Source organism: Martes martes (genome assembly GCF_963455335.1).
Source record: "Martes martes genome assembly, chromosome: 1".
NCBI lineage: Eukaryota > Metazoa > Chordata > Mammalia > Carnivora > Mustelidae > Martes > Martes martes.
In genome coordinates, this window is record NC_137888.1 from 108,388,812 (window position 1) to 108,408,300 (window position 19,489).

Genomic DNA, 19,489 nt, shown 5'->3' on the forward strand with positions numbered 1-19,489 from the left:
ACAGAAAGCCCCTTCCGCCTACGTTGGCAAATAGGGGAACCCTGCTAGAATCGGTTTCCGCCCAAGTCTTTAGAATAGGAGCTGCAAGGCCGAACCTGGCCAGATTTCGGGATTTCGGAATCCGATTTCTCCGAAACCATAGAGACGCGGTTAGGATTCCGCAGAGGCAGGGGCGCTGACCCCAGCGCGCGCACGGGAGCGCTCCAAGGTTGGCTCGCTTTCTCTGGGCCTTCCTCAGAGTTATAACCCCTGGGCGCCCTCTCCTAATTGGTCCTAGTAGTGGGCTCCGAAAGGACTTTTTCGGGGCTGGTGTTTCGAAAGACGCAGTACGTAAGGCCGCAGTCCAGTCCTAAAACTGGCGGGTGGCGTCACACTGCGCCGCGCATCCCATCAGCAGCGGAGGCGGGGTCAGGGCGGTTGTTAAAGACTGGGCCTCCTCCGCCTCATAAAGCCCTACCTTGAGACTTTCTCATCCCTTCGCCCGGTGGAATTAAGGGGAAAGCGAAGGTTGAAATTTAATATGGAATGGGGTGAGTATCTAGGAAGGGAACTGAAAATTAAGTACATGCGCTTATTGGAAATTAGGATTCCCGTGGTTCCGGGAGCTCAAACCTAATCATGTCTTACCGCTACTAAACGCTAGAGAGAGCCCTCCATCAAGGCTTGAAACCGACAACCCCCATGTAGCTCCGCCTCTCCTTCCCATTGACCTACTTTAGACACAGTCTCCAGATTTGGAGAATGCCTCTCGCAACCGCCCCCCCCCCCCGCGCCCCTTCTCTAATCCCGGCCGGCCCCCGGATTATTGGTAATCTAATAACTCCAATAACTCGCCGAGAAATCCGAAGGAGAATCTTGAAGCGCAAAGCACTGTTTAGGGGCAGGATCTAGGAATTTTGATAAGGCTGGAGCTGCCCTAGTGAAACCAACATCAGGGCTCCTGCAGGAGCGCTCCCTTTCTGCGCAGCGGCTCAGCTAATTAGCCGCTCCAGTTTAGCCACGGGGGTGGGGTTAAACCGCGCCTCTGTTTTTGCTTTAAGGGTGAAACACTCTTCGCTCTCTTGGGGGGGGAGGTGCGGGAGGGCGGAGGAGACGACAGTAAATGAAAGCGAATTTGATAACACGGTAGGCTCGGCAGTCGCTTTGGGTGACTGAGGTGTTGGGGACATTATGTCCTGACTTTATTTCTATCACGTTTCCTGCCAACAGCTCTCTTTCAAGCCTGCAAGCTTCTAGGAAATGCAATAAAATAGAGGGATGTGTTTTATCATCAAGATCTGAAGAGGAGCTGCTGAAGGGACGCTCCCCATGCGCCCAGCTCGCGACAGCCTTCCAGAAAGAGCCGGCAGACAATGCCAGCAAACCGCGTCCCCGAGCAAAGATATCTCGGCCATCCAGGCTGGACTGGGCTCAGCCTTTGCAAAAAGGCTGCCGGGGGAGGGGAGCGGCATGATGTCCCTAAGCAAACAATGCCTTTAAAAATCCGATCTGGACAAAAGTCAGCCAAGGTCTTTATTCACGTTAATGAAGATGGAAGGCACTAACTGTCCTTGGAAAGCGATGAGTCAAACTTGACCGCTCTTCAAACACATCCCCAGATTCGTTTCCAACCCGAACAGAGGCGCGTTTCTCCGACGCGGCCTCCGACTGCTCCCGCGGTGGGAGAGGCTGAACTCGATTCCCTCAGACCAGGGCGGTAGAGACGGCATCTCCCGCGAGTGGGCGCGCCGGCGGCCGTCGCTAGGGGTCGCCGGTACCCCCACGCGCCTTTGCCATCTTAAGTTTTGAACTCCGAGAAAATAAAACTTTGCTTGATAAGCAGCTATTGTGGCCCAAATTCTATTAGGATTACACCCTGCCTGTCCACATGAACCTTCCATCCCCGACACACACACACACACACGATCTCTGCCCAAGCCACTAAGCAGTCTGGAAGAAAGGGGAAGATGGTGATTCAGAATCCAAATGCGAGCCTTGGGCGAACTGAGGTGCATCTCTGCAAGTCTAGGGACTGGGACTTAATCACCCACTAACACAGGCACACTCAAGATCTGGGACCCCCCACCCCCGAGCACTGTGGTAGGCTTCCCTTATCTGTCACTGAAGATCTTATGCTGTACTTTCTAAAACTCCTCCAAGACATCTGGGGTACTGATTCCAGCTATGCTGACCTGAGACATTAAAGTCATGGGTCTCTCTTACCGCTGCTCCTTTCTCTTAGATACTTCAAAGGAGCAGAGATAAACTTCCTTTGACTTTAAGTCACTGACCTGGAATTCAGAAGGTAAAACTCTGGTCCCGGTTAGGGTTCTAAGTCACCAGCAACAGGCGCCCCTCATGAGGCCGCTTGTTTTCTCAGCTGTCCTAGAGTTTTATGTCCTAGAGCCTCCATGCGTCTCTCCACTACCCACTTCACCCAGGGAGACGCCACAGCGACAGAGAGCGTGTTCAAAACGGGTTATCTTATTAAGGTTCTCTTAGTGGAGGCAGATTCCACTCGCTGAGCGACGGTGGGCAGGACAAACATCTGAAGACTTCCGAATTGTCATCCCCCTTTCCAAAATTTTGGAGGTCAGATGTCATCCTCATTGGATGTTGCCCTCTTCTGTCAGTTCTAGCACCTAGCAGGGATACTTGGAGACCCGAAGGTGACAGGGTCGGTCCGTCGCCCCAGCCGGGGGACTCGGCTACGATCTACCACTAGGTGGCAGACTCGGTCCGTTCGAAAATCACCGCGCAGCCACAGCCTTCCACAACCGACTGCCCCCCCACCCCCACTTTTTTTTTTTTTTTTTTTTAATCTGTTAGCGGGAGGAGGTTGCTTCTATAAGCAACGCTGCAAAGCATTTAATTTACTGGATGTAATTCCGTTCTTCCCGATGCTCACTCCTCTAGCAACCAACCACAACGCGGTCTCTGGAGCTGCGTTCACGTTATTATACGTTGGTTTTTCCAGCCCCAAAGGCTTAATGTATTAGACGGGAAGGAAAGGGTGCGCTTGTCTTCAAAAAGCAGAACGGAACTCGGAAGGTATTAGGCGAGCTTCTTGCCAAACACTGGTCGAACAGCTAAGAAAGTCGGGAATGAACTCCTGATCCCCATGGAGAAAGGGGGTCCTGGAGGCCAAGGGCAGGGTTCTATCCAGGCTTACAGCGCTCGGTAAAGGCGGGGGACGGGGGGGGGGAGTGGGAGGGGGTGAGTTTGGTCTTTTGGCGGGGCTGCTGGTCAGATTGGGAGGCGGGGAGGACTGGGAAGAGCCATTCCTGGCTTCCAGCGGGGCGAAGAGAAAGGGGCCGGCTTCGCCACAACACAGCACCCTCGCTCGGATCACTGCGGCGGCATTCCCACTTGTTGCGCAGTGCAGGAAGCCGGCACGCGCCACAGTACTTCGACTCCCAGAAGGCTCCAAACCCTGCTACGGACCAGCTTACCATTGCCCCACGCCATCCACAAACCTCCGTCCCCAACCCAGCCGCCATAGACGCGACCATCACCGCCGGCAAAACTACAGGACTTCCAATCACTGGTTGGTTTTTACACCAAGACATTCTTCCTTATCTCAGTGTCAGACTGGCAACAGAATTCAGGTGTTCTGAGAAGTCAAGTCCAAGGGGGAAGGAGGCTACCGCCGTCTGGAGAACTCACCTACTTAAAGTCTACTAGGCAGCCCTCCCCGCGCGCGCGCGCGCGCACACACACACACATACCCACACAGGAACTTCTTTACCTCTTAGGACACTATCCTAGCTGGAAAGCAACACTTTTCCACCCCATTTGAGAAATCAACTACAAAGTCCTTTTTTTTAAAAGTTGGCTTTATCTCCCATTTCTAAAGAAAAAAAAAATCCTCCTAAGGTCATTTCACAATGTTTTTCAAGTATTTGACTTTTGCAAACAGAGAGTTTCACCCACCAAGGGGTGGCGCTGCCGCACTACCTCCTCTGAATCTCTTCAAGTTTTTCACAATAAAGTGGGTTGTGAGTGTGGCTACCGGGCAGGGGAGAGAGGGAAGGAAGGATTTTGACATCTAGTCCTGGCTACCATTTACTCAACCAATAACTGGAACTCTTTAAGGCTCAGGAAACGACAGCTTAAGAGTTAGAGTCCCATCCCTGTCCAGAAAACCCAGAATAAACTGGAGAGTCTTTTCAAGAAAGCATGGGGTAAAACCCTGCACAAGTGAGCGCAGAAGAAAAGGCCAACTGGAGAATTCCCTCTTCTGGCTTCCTTCTCTGCAAGCTCCCCAGTTTACCAACAGCTTCTGGCCTTATTGTCACTATCAACAGACCCTTAAGATAAGCCAATGCCTGGGCCTGCAGTATTGGAAAGTCTTCCAAATAGGATATTGGAAACTTCTATTTATAAGTGGGGGGAGGAGGAAATATTTCCCATCTACAGGTTTCTATTTCAGCCTGAGGACCCAACTGGAGTCATTTTAGCAAGGGAATGCCCATCTCCTGGCGCCCTTCTTTCCATTTCCGTCTGCCCCAGAGACAATATTCTTTCTCCTTAACCAAAAAAAAGGTATATATTTTAAAGCAAGAATGTGATTTCACCTCATTCCTTTGAGCTCATGTTTGCTACCTCCAGGAATAGCGTGTGGACTAGGGCCAGATGAACTTCAACTTGGGCTGCAGATTTACGAGGTTCTGTTCCAGTGCCAAAGGCTCTTGGTAGTAAATAGTGAGCAAAATAGATACCTGTCTCCTGACAGATCTTGCCGGCCCCCCTCTTATTTTTTTAAGATATTTATTAAAACCACACACACCTTGCAAAGAAAAAGGGAAACTGGCAGTCTCTGTAGAGGAAGCCAGTGGCATCGCTCAGAGCCACAAACTGTATTTCTAAACAGCCCTTTCCCTGGTTCCCTCTGTCCTGCCCCAGTTTTTTGGCTTTTTTTTTTTTTTTTGACAGAAAAAAAAAAAAGCATCTATTGATACTTTTCTTAAAAAAAAAAAAGTAAAGAGCCACAACATTTTCCTCCTGGAAACTATAAACTGAATGGAAAAAAAAAATCCACAGAAGATTAAATCAGTTTCCTGTGGCTGCTGCTCGTGGTGGGGGAGATGACCAGCTCTCTCTCTCTGTGATGGACAGGGACCCAGGAACAACTCTGGACTTTCTGTACCCTATCTGGGGTTCTTCTCCAGGTTCAGCTGCTGGACCCCTACCACCAACTCTTAACCACTGCAAAAAGGGGCCCCATAAAAGGGGTCTTTTTCATTCCCTTTTTTTTTTTAATCTATTGGGTTGTGTTTTTGTTTTCCGTGGAGCAGCTTCGAAACTCATTATTGTAACACTAGATCCATTTTTCGCCAGAGTTCCAATAACACGGCATCATAAAGGCAATGCAATCCACAGTTCTCAAGACACTGACCGCGGTCACTACCTCTCGAAGCGGGGTGGCCCCTAGTTCCCGCTGCCCAAGAGCGAAGCCCATTTCCGAGGATCCAACTCCCCACCCGCTCCCGCCCCGGGCCGCCGCCGCCGCCGCCTTCCCCCATTCTTACTCCCTCGAGGAGAGCCACAGGTTGCCAATCCAACCAACCTCGCAAAACGTTTTTGCAAAATCACTCACAAAGATCTCCCTTTCTTGCCCGCGCCCCCTCCTCCCTTGCCGGGTCCCTCATCCAGGGCCACAGCGTGCCCTTCTCTCCTCCCGGGTCTTGCACGTAGGAACGCGGGCTGGAGCTGTTTGTTTTTCCCCTCGCCCCTTGCAAGGACCTCGGGAACCTGAAGCCTGACGTCGTCTACTCTCCGGTCTGCAGTTGTCTTTTTACAAAGCTCGCACCATGGGAAAAAATAAAACAAAATTAGGAGAGGCGGGGGAACAGCCATTGGGAGCTAACACCGAGTCACGCAGCGCCCAAAACACAAACACCGCGACCGCCAGAAATCCCGCCACCTTCCCGCTCCGCTGGGCCGTCCTGTGAAGGTTCCCGGAGTCCCCGCACGCTAAACGGCACCGCAGGTGCAAACGCGCACCCCTTTGCCACCCACCCCCCAAATCCCTGTCCCGCCACCAGCCTCTCCCCTCAGGATGAGGAGAGGGAGCGCGCGGGGGTTCCCGACTCCCTCGACTGCAACCAAGAAAGAATAATTTTCAAAGTATTCAACATCCCCGCCCCCAGGCAAGCTAAACCTCCCCCAAAACACAGGGTAAGGGGACACCAAAGGGGTCCACCAAAGGGGACACCAAAACACTCGGATATCGTTAGGAAGACCGCGGATCTAAAAGGAAATAGTAGAAACGATACTTCAACTGGGCTTATGGGGGGGGGGGGGTAGAGAAAAACAAAACCCGAGGAGTTCGCTTGCATTTTTCCTCCCAAATCTCGGCTCGGAGGCAGGGAATCTAGAGGAGCGAGGCCGGTGGAAGGGAGCCAGCGGGGCGAGCGAGCGGGCAGCCTCCCTCCTCGCCTCCCGGAGTCACCAAGAAGGACGGGAGAGGAGAAGGAAGGAGAGGCGAGGGAAAGGAGGAGGGAGGGAGGGAAGAGGAGGCAGGAGCGAGGGAGCGAGGAAGGCAGTTTGCAAGCGAGAAAAGAGGGAAAAAACACAGCCGCCCGAATCCAGCGAGATCACAAGCCGTACGCAAGCAGCAGCAGAAAGAGCGAGAGCGCGAGCGCGCGTCCTCTCCGTCGTCTGGGGCCAGACAGCCCCCAGACTTGCCCGGAGCACCCCCCAAACACTGTCTCGTCCTCTCGGCTCCGGCCGCCCCCTAATTCCCCTCCTTCCTCTCCTCCACCTCCTTTTCCAAAACCAAAACAACACAAGGGAGGGTGGCAAAAGCCTCCCCAAACCGGCCGATTCACTCAAAGACAACAAGAATAAAATAATAAATATATAAAAATCTATATCCTAGAGTGGGAGAGACGTGGGACTAATCTTCGGCATTTATTTTAACACCTGACAGCTAGAATAAATAAATATATACATTTATATCAATAGATACACATAGGAAACTTGGAGCCAAAGCATTTGGCAAGAGCGGAAAAAAAAAGAATTAAAAGGTAAAATAATGATCATGAGCAGCGGCGGCGGCAGCGGCACCAGCGGCACCAGCGGCGGCGGCGGCAGCAGCAGCAGCGGCAGCAGCAACAGCAATAATCACCTGGTGTCCGGCCTTTCCTAGAAACTTCTTGCATCACCACTTCTAAGAACCCCAGTTCTAAGAATCAACAGAGCTCAATTCTCGGAATTTGAGCTGCGGACTTTACCACTGCTACGAGGCAGGGGAGGACTCGGTGTCAGCTCTCCGGGACTTTTGCCTCTCTTCGCCCATGGAAAGCCCTCAAAGCCACAATATTTTTCCAGTTCCCGGCAGATTTAGAGGTGCTCAGCTGCGGAGCGTCTCGGATTCGGAGGTTCCGGTTCGAGGGTCGAGGAGCCAGACGGCGTCCCTCCCTCCCGGGGCCCCGCACGATGGTACAGCCTGCTCCGCCAGCGTCACGTGGGCGCCCCCTCTGTGACGTCGGCGTCTTCGCTGTAGCAAAGCTCGGCCTCTGGAATTCTGAGAACTAATTTGCTATTCGGTGACATAAGAGGGGGAGTGCGCTTTGCTTTCCCGGGGTCTGGGGCTAATTCCTCCTCTCTTACCCATAAACTCAGCTACTCGAGCTAAATACACAAAAGGGAGAGAGAGGTTCGACCCGTTGGAAAAAGTCTGTTATATATAGTAGCTTTAGAGGCGAGTAAGAGAAAAAAACAATAAACACCACAGCTCTTTCCAGCTAGAATATTAGGCACCACGAGAAAAATATTTGCCAAGCAGTTTTCGGTGGGTTCATTTGCTTTATTTTATTTGGGACGTCTTTCGGTTTTGTTTTGTTGTTTTTTTCCTTGTTGATGTGGTGGCTTGGGATTTTTTTGGTGGTTGTATTTTGATGATTTTCGGATTTTTTTCTTCTGATTTTTGCCTTTTGCAAGTTTGTGGTATTACGTAAATACTAGGATCCCGCATCGGTTGGATTTTGTTTTGTGTGTGTGTGCTTGTTTTCCCCCCCTATCTAATCGCTCAATCGTTTTAAAGAAGATGTGTTATTTTAATATTGAGACTATTGAGAGCGGCTTCAATTTTTGATCGCATGTAACAATCCCAACCCCCACTTTTTTTGGGGGGGGTGCAATTTGCTTTTTCCCTTGGACTTTTTTACTGAGAGGAGGCTCTCCTGCACTTGAGGGACATGTTCAAAGGATTTGTTTTGTTTTGGTTTGTTTCTTTCCAGGACAGCAAGTGGTGGGTTTACTCTTTCTGTTATTGTTGACTGTTAGGACATTTCTTGTTGAAAGAAACGTGTGTGTATTTGGGTATGTGTACGCGTGTGTTCTACAAAATTAGGTGAGCCAAATACATGTTTGTGTTTTGCTTTTTCTTAAGGTCTCGATCCCTCGCGCTCCCCCCCCCCCACCACCCCCGGCTCGTTTCAAGGTCGTTGTAAAAAATCTCTTCTGTCTGTGTTTAAGAGATCAGCCGGAGGGAATTCTAAAGGCCTGCCGTGCCAGTATCACAGATACTGCGTGTGTTTAGAACAGCCTGTGCTACAACTACAGCGCGCGGCACGCAGCACAGGCTCCTTAGCTCCAGAGCTCACTTGGGAGGAGGAGGAGGAGGAGAAGTGGGGGGAACTCTTTCTTTTCTTTCTTTCTTCCTTCTTTCCTTTCTTTTTAAAGGCAAATGCAGTGCAGAATCATTTCACTGTGGGCCTTGGTTTGTTTATTCAGAACTGCCAGTTTCCCTATTTAAATGTTGGTTGGGGTTTTTTCCCCTCCTACTCATCCCCGAATGAGGGAGACTCTTGTTTCTTTTATGTCTCTCTCTTAAAAAAAGGGTGTGAGGGGAAAATAATATTTCAGATTCCTCAAGAATTAACCCAAAATGTTTGGACCAGAAGCAGCTTTCAAAGGTCAGGCTGTTCTGAGCCTTGGCTATGAGAGTCCTTCAGGCGACTCATTAAATTACAGATGAGTTCTTAAAGGTTCCACAAAATTTCTGCACTTGTTAATTTCCAAAAAAGATATGTCCCAAAATACTCTAACTCTCCCAACCTCAAATTTGGGTTTAAAATGGAGAAGTGAGCAGAGCTACGAAAGATTACAGACTGTTTCTTGGGATATTTGGGATCTCTTTCCCTGGAAAAGTCCGTAAGAAGTTCAGATCTGTTGCTGAAAATGTTATTGTCAGTGCACCCCTCCCGCCGCCACCACTTTTAGAAGGCCGTGTTGGGAATTTTAGATCCAGAAGAGGTCCAAAGGGGTTGATTATTTTCCATAAGTTCTGGAGCTTAGGAAATATGTCTAAGTGTCTGTTCCTATGAAATCTGAATATTTTAATACTTATTGACAGATGGATTACTGCAGCCTCTGCAGAAAAGCCTGTCTTGTAAAGGATTTTTGAAAAATATACATAGGCCTAATCCTGTCACTGTTGTTGAAATGAACATTTTACCCCCAAAGACACATGATATTGTCAACTGCAGATTCATTCTGCCAGAAGGCGGACTATCTGCTTTTTTATTGTCTCCTTCCCCTCCCTTTTCAGAATTTTAAATCAATTCCACTGGATTCAAAACGATACCCCGATTTTGCCAAAGTGATTTTCTCTGTGCATTTATATGTGTGGTATTTTTTCTATCTTTGAGAGTAGTAAGAACTTCAAAGTTTCTCAGGTGTATCTATATACGGTTTGGAATGTGAAATGTATGGCTCTGCTCTGTTATTGATCCTATGGTGGAGATTACTTTTATGATTTTTGGTCACTTTTCTAATCAAAGTTGCCACCGTGCCTCATTGGTCCCTTGCCATCGCCCCCCACCACCCCAACCTTAAACACGGTTTGTCCCTCCTGCGTTCTCTTTGCCACTCCAATCTTAGCCCCATGGGGGCGCTGCAGAGCAGAGGGAAATCTGCTCCCACTGGCAGTAGAACTAGCCAGAATGGGGGCTGGGAAGGAATTCACCCTTCTTGCACCTCAGACCTTTTTAATTCTTTGCAGGCAGCTCTTGGAAGGAAAACCCACCAGGCCTAATGTATAGATAATTAACCCCACCACCACGGAACTCAGACCTTCTCAGCACATTATTTCTGGAACCAAGTGCCAGAGTCCCACATTTCTATGATGGTGGTTTTTTGTTTTTGTTTTTTTAACCAAATCAGTGTTTACATTGAAAGAAATTGATCAGAAGGGCACTGTTAAAAGGAAAAAAATATTGAAAATATTCGATAAAAATTAGGTAGATCCCTTTCTCTCTACCAAATGAACAGTGAGGAAAATTGTGCACCCCTCTCTCAACCTCCTTTCAAATCCTGGGAGCATAACTGTCGGATTTTATACCTGTTGAATTTCTTCCACATTGTCCTCCTTTCTCTCATTCTTGATCTCTCCCCATCAGTAGCCAGTTGGCATCACTGTGTGGGCTCCCTTACTCTAGCAGTGCTATGTTATAGGATTAAAGAAAGGATTGACTTGAATATATTCAAATTCTTTTAAATCAACCTTAAGAAGCTCTAAAGAGTGATTCTGTGTCTGGGGTCTTATGAGTGATTTCCGCAGACTCAGAGGGACCATGTATCAACCAGTCCTGTTATTTAATGGTCACTGGCTAGTAATACTCAGAATAGAGGACCAGGCCATTCCCTTTGCCCAGTGGACTGGGCATAGTACTAGGTTCCTGAACGCAGCTGCTGGGTAAATATAAGCTTTGTTACAAATAAAATAGCCTGGTCCTAATATTACATCTATTTAAGGAAAGGGACAGATTTTACATCCAGTTCCCCACAATTCAGTCATAGCTGAAAAGGAAGCTCCTTGGAATAAATACCATTTTGTCCTCTTTTCAAGGGGGCTCCAAACAGGAAGTCGGTTTCACCTGTCAGGAACTTCTGGTACTTTGGTAGATCTTTGAACTATCACATTTCAGAATTACAGATTTTAGAATGGGAAAGAACCTTGTCGATCAATCATACAACTCCGCCAGGCTTCTGTCTTTCGAGAGGACAGGCTGGCCCTGTGTATGTGAGCGTGTATGACCCCAGGCATGTGTGACCCCAGGACACAACTGAAAATGGGTCCTCATTTGATAGTCCTGCGTCATTTCACAGAATGAGGGTGATCTGACTGCCTCGCTTCGGAGGAGGGTGTCCTGTTTTTCTGGCAGAATTGGGGAAAGCAAGGCTGCTTTGGGTTCCTCGTTAACTGTAAATTGGTCTTCAGAACGAACTCCTGGTCATGATGCTACTACTGAATTTTGGTGGACATTTAGGTTTGGTTATGTTTGTCACCTAAGCTGTGGTACTCGACACTACTTCTGTTGGGTGTGGGTGGTGCTGTCCACCTGCTGCAGAAAATTTTACCTATTCCTTTTCTCTCAAATGCTTCATTTAGAGTTATTGTAGACACGGTCCCTATATTATCCTTGGAGAAAAGAGATTTCTTGGTATATTTTACAGAAATTGAGCAGAAAGTTTCGAGACAATAAAAGAAAAAACAGAAGATGATTTCCAGCTACTACCTTCTGAAAAAGAAGTGTCAACGTTTAATTTTGATCCATATGCTGCCTGCTTTCAGCCTGTTTTATTCTGAGACTTTTTTTTTTCTTTAGAAACCTTTTCTAGCCTAGCTCAGAGTTTCCCCCCAAAACACTGATTTTCCACACTTTTCTCACTTTTTAAAAATGGAAATAAATATCGGGAGCTTAAAATAGAGAAGTGGGGGGGGTGTGCCTAATCATTTGTTTATTGCATTGGATCACTGTTTTGAATAGCAGGGTTTTCACTTCCTATGAAACTCTAGCATGAAGGAAAGCAGCAGCTGGACCAGGAAGGGATGAAGAGAGGAAAGCACTTGAGTGTTTGTAAACTCTGGGTAGCTGGCCCACCCTCCCTGCGGCTGCCTGCCTGTACTTAGCTGTCTTTACTACCTAAGGCTAGAAGTGGAAAAACTTGATTTGCGTGTTGTGCCTGCATTTTTCCCCCTTCTTCTCCACACCGCCCTCTGTACACCTGACCCTGAAGAAGCCTATCTGAAGCCAGCTCACTGGCAGGCAGAGCTGGAGAGCGGAAGAATGTGCGGAGGGAGGGAGCGCTTCGGTACTTTTCCATTCACATCTCCACAGTGGCTTTTCTTGTTTATTTCACCCTCCACCCGCAGAAACCTTTCAGCTGCCTGAAATTCGAGTCATTACACCGCTCCCTGAGGTCAGACTACAGATGCTCGGTGCATGTTTCCTACATGTCGGTGTCTATGTAACATAGGTACATACAGAAACCCACACACATGCACACAAACACTAAACTCCACAGGGGCATGGTGTGAGGTAGGAAGAAAAAAAAAAAACAAACCTGGATTTGTTGCCAAAAAAACCTTGGCTTCTAATTACAGTCCTGCCTGGAACTCCCTTATGGAGAGCAAATCCACTTGTCAGGACTCAGTTTCCTCAGCCTTGGGCAGAAATAACTCTGATGATTTGCATGATGTGTCTCTGTTCTAAATTCTATACCTTTATATCCAAATACATATTTACATAACTTTAAGATGGGGGAGCAATGGAAAGGAGCTGTATCATATGTGTACCTGGCATGGGGGAAGGGGTTAAAATTTAAACTTCTAAGTAAAGAAGGCAGTCCCAGAATCCTCACCTCTATCAATTTTTAACCAATTGTAGACCAAAGTCTGGGGTTATGCTGAGTGGGTCCAAAAACCAATTGAAGATTTTTGACGTTGAGTTGGAGGAGACAGGTTCTAAGACCTTGTACCTTTGCTCTCCAGCATTCATAATCAGTTGTGACAGTTCCCAAGTGTCTTTTCAGCACTATCGTTCTTTTTTTTTTTTTTTTTTTGCGCCTTCTGTTTGTTTTTGGAAACTGTCCCAGTCAATGATAGGAAAGAGATGACACTTGTAAACTGGGCAGTCTTTAAACCACTGGGCCCCATGTGGATATGAAAAATATGTCCTAACATTCACACACACACAGAGGAAGGAAAGAAAAAAAAACCTAGAGAGAGATTCCTAGTAAGAAACTTAGAAGTAATTCAGCCATAACTGCCTTAAAAGTAATGATTTGAAGTTAGAGGAAATAACAGATGAGGAGTTTGCCCTTACCAAAAAAAAAAAAAAAAAAAAGCCTTGATCTTCCAGAACAAACTTGAAGACAATAAAAGAGATATTTTCAATCAGTATTTCCTATATATTTTTTTAATCTCCATTCTTTAAAACAAAAGGTCTAAACTTCTCAGACCCAACTGTCTAGATGAAATAAGGTCTTTGACAGACCTTGGCATCCTCAGGAAGTAATAAAACAGCCCCTAATCATTAGCAGTCACATCCTACCGCCACCGTTTCTCCTTTGGCTTAGGCCCTCTGAAATATTGCTGTCCATGTACAGGGAGACATGGAGTCAATTACACTCTCAGTGTAGAACTCCTGAGTTATAATGTGCTAGAAGTGGGAGGGTCCTTAGCAAACATCCAATCCAATGTTACCGATAGTATACAATTGGACACTGAGGCCCAGACAGGAGGCATTTTCCACATCCACTGAATCGCTGGCAGAGCCAATCTAGAATTCTGATGCCCTGGTTCTGTAATCATTGTGGTTTGTTGTTGTTGTTGTTGTTGTTTTCCATAGCTCATCATGGAAAGAGGATATAGGGTGGGCAGCCCTGCAAAAGAGCCATTTGGTGTGGCCTTACATTCAGAGCAGACCTCAGAGTTGGACTTCTGATATGCTCTCCACTGAGGTTCTGCTTCAGTCCTAGTGGTGCACAGACAGGATCGAAAGAAGACCTTCACATGTAAGTTTTGTGTGCGGATCCTGCTACAGGACCCAGTGTAGGAGCCTTCCTAGTCTCCCATGGTGCCGAGATTTCATACCGTTACTAAATCTAGAGTTGTCCTGAATCATGTGATTGTATTAGAACCTGTGTATGTTGATGTTTAAAATGTAAATTTTAAAATATATTTGGACTAGAAGCAATGATGCTACAGAAGCAATGAACACACCTAATACCCAGATTGTACCATAAAATAAGGATTTGCTAAAAAAAAAAAAAAAAAAAAAGGAAAAAGAAAAAGACACCAAACAAATACACAAAAATCCCTACATTGCTGGGCAATATTTCAGAGACACTAGCACTACCTGAAGAGCTTCCAAGGGGCAAAGCTGCAAAATTTGAGTGACAATATAGAATAATATTAGATGATAACCTGAAGTATAAAATAAATGTCTACACATTTACACAGATATAAATAAAATATGGGAAAAATTAATAAATGGAAGAGAAGAGACAAATTTCCCATGCAGAAGAATTTCAAATAATTTATGTAGATGCTCTCCCCTGAAGGAGGGAGAGTATAATTCCCCTCTCCTTAAGTGTGAGCTGGGCATAGTGACTTGCTTCCAAAGAGTATAGTATAATAAGGGGAGTGGGGGAGGTAATTTTATATGGAGAAACCAGACTAACACTACAGCAGCCAGGACATCAAGGTCAATATCAACAATGATAAACCACGAACAACCAACCAAACAAATAATGATAAACCATGTTGATTGTATATACCTTTGATATAAGGTAGTGAAATTGGTCATCAGCTCTGTGGTCTTCCCCATACCCCAGTCTGTTTATGAAAAAACATCAGACACATTGTAGTAGAGGGGCGTCCTACGAAATGCTTGACCAGTACTCCTCAAAACTGTCAAGGTCATCAAAAACAAGGAAACACTGATAAGTTGCCATAGCCAAGAGTAGCCTAAGGAGACATGATAACTTCATGTAAAGTAGTACTTAATGGGAAAAGACAGAAGGTAAATCTAAACAAATCTGAATACATGATGGACTTTAGTTAATCATATTGTGTGAATATCAATTGTCACAAAAGTACCATACTAAGGTGAAATGTTAATAATGGGGGAAACTGGGTACAGGATTGTTCTCTTTACTATCTTCACATTTTTTTATGTTACAAAACCACAAATATGTGTGTGTGTGTGTGTGTGTATGTGTGTATGTATATATATATATATATATGTGTGTGTGTATTTGCACACATACACATATATATAATCTCTCTCTCTCTTTCTCTCTTTTTCCCCCCATACTAGAAGCCTCCAAAAAGTGACCCAGGCTTCTCTTGAAATCTGAGAGGTCCTGCCCACAAAATGGAGTGTGGAAAATGAGGGAACTTGCCTTTATTCTTTCAGTTTACTAAATTGAAAGCAGTATGGCTAATTTTTTTTGTCATCATCTGGATGGAGAGCACTAGGGAGGCACCAAAGGCCAAATGTCGTTCTGGTGGTCGATGACTCAAGCCACCTCCCTGATCTGCTTATTCAACATTCTCTGTGAAAACAAGGCCCTGAAGAATCTTTGCCATCAGTCCAAATGGGGCATACAGAACTTGCAGATTCATAACTGAGGTTAGGGGGAGCCCCAGGAGCTTCCCAGGATGTCTACTATTTCATTGTACAACTCTGATAGAACTGTTGATCTCATCAGAGTTGTAACTCTGGATGTCTAGGGGAAATAGCTGACTGGACCCATGACTCTGTGACTTTGTCTTCATCATCTGGATTTGACACTATAATCTAAACTCTCCTCAGCCTTCAGCCTATTAGTTCTGCAGTTGAAAGGTCCAGAGAGGCAAATGGTTTGCAAAGACAACCCCCAAAATTAGTGGTAGAGTTGATTCCCATCAACAAGTCCACCCTGAATCACTTATTTTGCAGCTGTAGCCACTCTGGAAAGCTGAAAGCTGCTATTACATTGATGTACATTACTTCAGGAATGCCTCATTAATTTCTAACTAGTTGTCAGTTACCAGGTGTCTAGTTCCAATGCAGTACTTGAGTTTTAAGTGTCTCTTCCTTTTTTCCCTATCTTTTCCCACATCTATCAACCTCTCTGCCAAGTGGCTGTAAAATCTTTGGACCAATACTTATGTTTACTATGGAGGCTGACATTTAAATAATTCTTGGTGAAATTCAGTGAGATTGAATCCTGTCGTACTGTATTTTGGTTAGCGTGACTCTTTCAGTGATCCATTTGGTCACATGTCTCAAGAATCAAAGAGTTCAGCCCTTTGAATTAGTAATTCTACTTCTAGGAACACATCTTTGAGGTGCATACAACATACAGGAAAAAATTCAAACATATAGGGTCAAAGTCGTTGAATGAATATAGGTATCTAAGTGTTATATCTAACAACAACAAATAGGCACAACCTCCACACGTCCTGTTGTGACTGACTTGAGGGAAAAGGTGTTGGGTGGAGAATGATGAAGTGTAATCTAATTTTTAAAAATTGGAATTGGAAAATACTTATGGTAATAAATAAAGTGAAAAGTAGGATATATATATTTAATATATATATATGGCATATTATAGCTATGTTTAAAAATACTCTCCATAGGAAATAAATGGGATATAAACAAGAATACACAATAAACAAATATTTTGGTTGTCTTAGGGTAGTAGGATTATGAATACTTTTCTCCTCCCTTATTTTTTTATCTTCTAAATTATGCAATGTTTATATATTAGCTTGATATCTATCTTCTTCGTATCTATCTATCTCCCTATCTCACAAGCACACACCTATGACACCAAAACGCCCTAAGTGAATTCTTTTAAATGCAATTAGTTGCCTAATTCACAGATCTTGAATGTTTGGCCTAAAGTTAATGCTGTCCGCATCTTTAGGACCTATAGCAAAAGTGAGAGCAGAGCACTCACTCTTAGAGAAGACCTTTCACTCTGGGAGACACTTGTCTCCACAACAACAAATAGCACCCTTGTGGAGCCTGTTAACCTAAATGAGATTAGGTGATCTGTAAATCTTTTATCTATCCCTGCCCCCTGGGTCTTAGTGTGCTTCTCCTGTTTGTTGGTGTTTCACAGCATCTGCAAATGTCAAGAGGTTTTCTTGTTACTTTGGTGTCTCTCTGAGGCCATCCCCAGAGTTTTCCTGGTGGGTAGACTGCCTTTTGGAGTTCTCTGGGGGCTACTGGCCATTTATTTTTTATTCTTATAACAGGTTTGACCAGTGAATGCTAAAGCAAAACAATTTTTTTTTTCCTTCGGAGAATCAGTCTATTAGGAACTTTGGGGAGTATACTATTATTTGAATCACTGATTTTTGGCAAAGGGCCTGGGGGTAGACATCAGAATCAAAGGGGTGAGGGTGAGAACCATGCTTCTCAGAAGCCCCACTTCCCTGAAACTAATGTCCTTCCTCACACTCCTCACCCCATTCGTGCACGTTCACTGACCGTCTCTTGTAAAGGAGATACTGCGTTAGATGCTCGGAAACCAATATGAATACAATATGATACCCCAGGGGGCACAGAACCTACTGAATAATCAGAAACTCAGAAAAGTGCTAAAACTTGCTTTAGGTCATACAAAAGGTAGTCCCCGAGCCAGGACAGGGCCCCAAGGGTGTCCTGACTCTGAACCAAACAAAACTCTTCTTCTCAGGTGCTGTGTCCTACCTCCAACTCTGCCATCAGTGTGGGCATTCACATCCCCACTTCAGCAGTTTCATTCTCTGAATTTTTCACCCCATATTGGTTAGAACAGATATAACCCAGCCATCTCAATGTACCATCCAGCAATACCCAATACCCCACGTGGGAAGATCCCCATGAGCCTTGGCTATCTTCACCACCACAATCAACAGCTAGGTTCAGTCTGCAGGCCAGAGCTTTGCCTGGACCTGATTTCTGTATCTTCTTGTAACTGACAGGTTCTACCATGAATGGTCATATCATCCAGCATCATCCTCTCCCAGAGCACACAGCCTCCAGTAACATCTGCAGCCTGGATGTCAGAACCCAACAGCATCCCTAGCAGGAACTGCACACCTAATACACCTTGATGCCTGCTTCACTCTAAGCCCACGTTCGCTCCGGCCATCCCAGACCTTTGCGTGATAAACGGGCAGATGATCTCTCCAGCTGCCAGCCCTGCATCCAGACCACTTTCCATAGCACTGTCGTCACCAAGACCCAGCCCACCCAGGGTTGGGCCTATCTGCCGGCGGTTGTAACCGTTTCCTCTTTGTGGCCAGGCAAGGATGGATTGGATATAATGATACACGCATAACACCGCCAGACAAGATTGCGGCAGTCTTACCATTAGTTAGCCTAGCAGCATTCAATGAGGAAACTTCAGGGTGCCAAGAATAACCCTACTCTTTGGAGACACTGGCACTACAATGCTAACCAAATACTCAAAAGAAAGCGGGGACAGAAAAAGATAACTTCTGATAGTAATAAAAGCCACACTTGGTGACGGCAGATTAAGAAAAATTGGTGGTGGTGATGGCAAATCGAGAAATCAAGTGCTTAAGTCCCTCTAACTTTTCCCAGTCTTGCCTCCTACAACCGTTTTCTACACCAGACTCCGAGGACCCATGCACTTACCTCATCCCACACCCCTGCCTCGATCTCTGCCTTTCTTCAATAGGCTAGGTGCTCCTCAAGGGTAAGAGTATCTCATTTTTGTTTTCCGACAATTGTGCCCAACACATTGCTCACTTAAGAAATGCTGGTTAAGTTCGAGTTAGGTAGAACTGAAAGAGAATTTGATGCGAAGTCCAATGATCTGGGTTCCAGTTAAAGTTCCATAACTGACTAACTTCTGTGGGTCTCGGTTTCTTGTTCTCTAAAATGGTAATTTCTGTTAAAGGACTACCTTACAGCGTTCTCATGAGAATTAAGGACAATGGGGTGGGGAAAAGTACTTTGGATGTTACAGTGCACAGGTCAAAATAGTTGCTGAATGTTGAATGAATGGACAAACTAATGAGTGAACTATCATAGTTAAGTAAAACCTTCAGGTTATTCCCTAACAGATTCTGTGACTCAGATTACGTCTGGGGAACAGTGATTTAAAGTGCCCTGTCTTGACTTTGTAACCATCCTTAAATATATTCATTTCACTTCCCAAAATATTTTAACCTTTTAAGTTCAGGAAGACATAAATTAACTGCTAAGGATTCATACTGATCCAAAAAGAATAAAAAAGATCATCAGAAAGTCTTTTTGTTCTTGAAATGCAGAATTGGAAATGAACCTTTTCCCAGTAGTGGGAACTGAAATCCAGTACTAGATCCTCCTTTTCAGTACCTTCTTCCTCTTTCTTCCTCCTCCTTCTACCTTAGCCCCTCCCTAACCCTCCCCTGCACCCAAATGGAAAAAATCATTTGTTTTGAGTTAACTTCAATCTTAGCAAAAGGTATAAACAAAGTCCAAATGAATCAGGGCTGTTTTCTAGGATCAACAAGGTGGATTTCTATACATTTTTCAAGCAATTGAGTTGATGGGCGAGTTACTACAACAAGATGATTGATAACTTTCTACCAAAGGGTTGACCCGAGTGACAGGAGGAGCCCTGGGCCAATGACATCCTCCTAAGAGAATCCCTGCATCTAGCCCTCCCATCTCCATAACAAATGCAGAGTGGATCCATGAATGATGAGATGAATATAAAAAGG

The 19,489-nt window shown here is 45.6% G+C and overlaps 1 protein-coding gene across 2 annotated transcripts in view; it reads right to left on the reverse strand.

Annotated features, from left to right (window-relative positions):
* BCL6 (BCL6 transcription repressor) overlaps positions 1-19,489 on the reverse strand; it is a 49,448-nt gene that overhangs the window by 14,730 nt on the left and 15,229 nt on the right. The window contains exon 1 of one of the 2 annotated variants that reach the window (XM_080796706.1): positions 7,112-7,170. The exons of the other annotated variant lie outside the window; for it this stretch is intronic. The gene's annotated coding sequence lies outside the window, so the exon portion shown is untranslated. Of the gene's footprint in view, positions 1-7,111; positions 7,171-19,489 lie in introns of those variants that run through there. 2 annotated transcript variants of the gene reach the window in all.